Below are 5059 nucleotides of genomic sequence, written 5' to 3' on the forward strand. Positions count from 1 at the left end.
CCAGTGTCTGGTCTGGGGGCTGCGAGGATTGTATTGTGACAACTGTTGGGAGTTCTTGTTCCTCTAGGGGATGACCGTAGGGGCAGGGCTGTGTGGAGAGCGCATCACCGACTTGCCCTCTCCTGGAGTGAGGCTTCAGCCTGTCGTGGGTCAGGCCTGTGCCCAAGGCTGCTGGGCCGTGCGGGAGAGTGAGGCTCTGGCCGAACCCGCTGTTGCTGGGCCGCACAGCCTCGCCTCCTCCCGCCTGCCCCAGGAGGGCCTGTGTGCAGGGTCTTGTGGGTGATGGGTGGACCTGTTTCCTGGGCCACCATCACAAAACACCACCAACTATGGGGCTCAGAACACCAGAAATCCACCCTCAGCGTCTCCGAGGCCCCAAATCCAAAGTCACGGCGTGGGGAGGGCCCCCAGGATGAGTCCTTCCTTCCTTTCCCAGCTTCTGGGGCTCCCGGCGTCCTCGGCTTGTGGCCACATCGTTCCAGCCCCTGCCTTGTCTCTGTCTTCCAAGGACCTCCTTCGTGTTGGATCAGGGCCCACCTTGCTCCAGGAGGATGTTCCCCCCTAACTAATGACCTCTGCCAAGATCCCATTTCCAATTGAGGCTAAAGACTGAGGTTCTTTTGGACGTGAATCTGAGGGAACTCTGCAACCCTGGACCACGGGCAGTGGGCTGTGTGAAGTCGGCTTCCAACCCCAATTCCAGGTTCAGAGTTTTACTGAGAGCCTCCACAGCAGGTGCAGAACTAGGGTTGGTCCCTTCTGGTCAGAAGCCCTGGGGACCTTCCCAGGTTCTGCCTGGTGTCCAGGCCCCTTCCTGGCCTGCCCAGTTGTCGGACTCAGTAAACACTGGTGGAGCTGCCATGTGTCCCTGGCCTGAGATCCGTGCTCTCGGGGAAGGAGGACAGGCAGAGATGTGCCGGTGAGAAGATGAAGCAGGGAGAGGTGGCGTGGGGAGGCCGCAGCAGCTGAGGAAGTGGCCCCGAGGGAGGTGGGAGCCTGTGGACTGTGGCTAGAAGTGACGGTGTCTGAGCTGCGACCTGAACGATGAGGCAGCCAGGGCGAAACCTGGAGGAGGGGATTCCAAGCGGAGGCACAGCCCACCTGTGCAAAGGCCCTGGGGCAGGACGGGGCCTGGCATGTTGGAGGAACAGCAGGAAGGCCCATGTGGCTCAAGCAGAGGGAGTGAGGATGGGGAGGGGAGGGGACGGGGCAGGTTGTGCAGGGCCTGATGGGCCGTAGGGAGGACTTGGGCTTTGACCTCGAGGCAGGTGGGAGCCATGGAGGGCTGTGGGCAGAGGAGGGACAGGCCCTGACTTGGGTGCTCCCGGGCACCCTCTGACAGCTGCTTCGGGGAGGAGAGAAGGTGGTGGCGAGGGTTTAGCCTAGTACCAGGTAGAGGTGACTGGGCTGGCGCAGGTGGGCGATGCTGGGGCTGGGCCAGGTGGAGGCAGAGAAGGGTGGGTTCCTCCTGTTCCCCCTCCACCGCTGTGTTCCTGGAGTGCAGAGAAGGGGCTACAGAGATGCTTCCAGAACCAGTGTGTGGCCTGGACCAAGACCTGGACTGCTGGGGGCTTCCTGAGCAAGACCCACATCCCTGCAGTCAAAGCTGCCACTTCTCAGACCAGGGAACTTCAGAGACTGACAGGGGCCACGGTCCCTAGGAATCAGCAACAGAGCCTCAAACCCAGCATGGGGTCTCTGCCTCCCCAAAACACAAGGCAGGAGAAGCTTGTTCAGCGGGGAGGGGAGGGGAGGGATGGGATGGACCCAGAACGAAAGGAAGGCAGGGCAGGGCTGCAGGGCAGGAGAGAGGCTCACCTGACCCCGGAGCTTGGGCCGTTGGCCACTGGGGATGGAATGGTTGGGGGCAGTACTCGGGCTTCCCTGGGCAGTGGACGGAGGCCAGGCTTGGCCCCCATATGCTGCGTGGCCCTGGGGCATGGGGGCTGTGCCTCCCTGGACCAAATTTTACCAGCTCAGGAGGCTCTAGGGTCCAGGGCTTTGACCTTCTCAGGGTCCTACGTGATCCTCCAGGAGCTTAGCAAGGCTAAGAGTGGACAGTGGCTGCCCCCGTCTGTGCAGGCAGAAAGTGGCTTTGGCTCCATTGTGGACTCAGGCACAACCCCTTTCAGAGGAAAAGCCAGCCTGTCATCTTCCCTGTTAACATACACAGGTCATTCTTTTTCCCTTTTTTTTTTAGAGACAGGGTCTCACACCGGGCATGGTGGCTCACGTCTGTAATCCCAGCACTCTGGGAGGCCGAGGCGAGAGGATCACTTGAGGTCAGAGTTTGAGACCAGCCTGGCCAACATGATGAAAATCCATCTCTACTAAAAATAGAAAAATTAGCTGAGGGTGGTGGTGCGTACCTGTAGTCCCAACTACTCGGGAGGCCAAGGCAGGAGAATCACTGGAACCTGGGAAGCAGAGGTTGCAGTGAGCCAAGATCATGCCACTGCACTCCAGTCTGGGTGGCAGTGCGAGACTTTGACTCAAGAACAATAAAAAATAAAAGAGGGTCTTGCTCTGTCCCCCAGGCTCTGTCCCCCAGGCTGCAGTGCAGTGGTGCAGTCATAGCTCACTGCAGCCTTGACCTGGGCTCAAGTGATCCTCCTGCCTCAAACCTCCCAAGTAGGTGGGACTGCAGGCAAATGCCACCAGGCCCGACTAAATTTTTAAAATATTTTTATAAAGATCAGATCTTGCTACATTGCCCAGGCTGGTCTTGAACTCCTGGCCTCAAGCAATCCTCCCACCTGAACGTACTAGGAATACAGGCATGAGCCACTGCGCCCAGCCGGATTAGTTTCATTCAACTCTTGATTCAGTGAATACTTGAACTCTGTTCTGCCAGGTCCTGTGCCAGGCTTAGGGATGCAGGCGTGTGCAAGAGACGCTGGCCCGGATGCCATGGGGCTCGCAGTCCACTGCGGGAGATGGATAATAAGCGGTTAAGTGGGTGGGCTGCCTTCAGATGGTGATCAGTGGATGGATACTGTTTTACAATTGAGTCCACGCTGGAGGCTCCCTGAGGAGGGGCTTTGAGGGTTTTGTTGTTGTTGTTGTTAGTTTGTTTTTTTTTGAGAGAGTCTTACTCTGTCACCCAGGCTGGAGTACGGAGGTCCTATCTTGACTCATTGCAACCTTCATCTCCCGGGTCCAAGCGATTCTCCTGCCGCAGCCTCCCCTAGTAGCTGGGACTACAGGGGTGTGCCACCAAATATTGTATTTTTAGTAGAAATGGGGTTTTGGCATATTGGCCAGGCTGGTCTCGAACTCCTAACCTCAGAAGATCTGCCCACCTCGGCCTCCCAAAGTGCTGGGATTACGGACATGACACCACGTCCGGCCTGAGTCTCGCTCTGTCACCCAGGCTGGAGTACAGTGACGTGTTCTCAGCTCACTGCAACTTCCTCCTCCTGGGTTCAAGTAATTCTCATGCCTCAGCCTCCCCAGTAGCTGGGACTGCAGACACCCAGCTAAATTTTTTATTTTTAGTAGAGACAGGGTTTCACTGTGTTGGCCAGGCTTGTCTCCAACTGCTGACCTCAGGTGATCCCCCTGTCTCGGCCTCCCAAAGTGTTGGGGTTATGGGCGTGAGTCACCGCGCCCGGCCTGGAGGGGGCTTTTGAGTGAAATTGGGATGACAAGGATTATTACGTCATGTGGAAATCTGGGGACAGTGATTCAGGCGGCGAGCACAGCGGGTGCAAAGGCCCTGGGGCAGGATCGCGCCTGGCGTGTTGGAGGAACAGCGAGGAGGCCCGTGTGGCTGAAGCAGAGTGAACCAAGGGGTTGGGGGGAGAGAGGAAGAAGGGGAAGAGGGAGGAGGGGGAGAGAGGAAGGAAGGATAGAGGGAGAAGGGAGAGGGAGGAGGGGGAGAGAGGAAGGAAGGTGAGAGGGAGAAGGGAGAGAGGGAAAGGAAAGGGAGAGGGAGAAGGGAGAGAGGGAAAGGAAAGGGACAGGGAGAAGGGAGAGGGAGGAGGGGGAGAGAGGGAGGAGGGGAGAGAAGGAGGAGGGCGAGGGACCAAGCCAGGAGGTTTCAGGCCATGTAGGGTCTCCTGGGGGAAGGGGAGGGCAAGGAGAGCAGAAATGGTGTCTGACCTTCACTGAATTTGGAAAGGTCACCTGTAGCCAGAGGACAGTTAGGAAAATGAAATGAGGCTGGATGCGGGAGCGTACGCCTGTAATCCCAGCACTTTGGGTAGCTGAGGCAGGCAGATCACAAGGTCAAGAAATGGAGACTAGCCTGGCCAACATGGCGAAAACCCGTCTGTACTAAAAATACAAAAATCATCTGGGCGTGGTGGCACATACCTGTAATCCCAGCTGCTGGGGAATCTGAGGCAGGAGAATTGCTTGAACCTGGGAGGCAGAGGTTGCAGTGAGCTTAGATAGTGCCACTGCACTCCAGCCTGGGTGACAGAGCGTGACTCTGTCTCAAAAAAAAAAAAAAAAAAAATTAAATGACATCAAGCCACCCCTGTCGGGCACATGTGAAGCCTCTTTCCCAGGCTCCCTCGGTGCCCTCAGGCCTCACCTGCCCCCCTCAACCCTGGGCAGCAGTGAACGAGGAGGACAGAGATGTCCCTCCAACAAGGACGTTGTGCCGTCTCCCAAGACCCCAAAGAGGCCAGGTCCAGGGGCCGGGATCTCTTCCTGGAGGTCTTTTAAGTTGGTAAAACATCAGTTAATGTCCCTGGAAACCAGCACGGTTTCTCTCCAGAGGTGCTGTCCACTCTATGTATCTTTCTCATTTTTTATATTTTCTGTAGAGATGGGGTCATGCTATTTGCATAGGCTGTCCTCGATCTCCCGGCTTATTTTTATATTTTTGTGATTTTGTAGAATAGGGTTTCTCTTTGTTGCCCAGGCTGATCTAGAACTCATGGGCTCAAGCGATTCTCCTGCCTTGGCCTCCTAAAGTGCTGGGATTACAGGCGTGAGCCACCACGCCAGCCACCTGGCCAAATTAAGCATTTTTAAAAGAGCTGATTGATATCAAGGAAAACATCAAATAGTACTGATGCTTCTCACACCTATTAGGATGGCTACCATT

Source organism: Rhinopithecus roxellana, chromosome 8 (genome assembly GCF_007565055.1).
Source record: "Rhinopithecus roxellana isolate Shanxi Qingling chromosome 8, ASM756505v1, whole genome shotgun sequence".
In the NCBI taxonomy this organism is placed as follows: Eukaryota; Metazoa; Chordata; class Mammalia; order Primates; family Cercopithecidae; genus Rhinopithecus; species Rhinopithecus roxellana.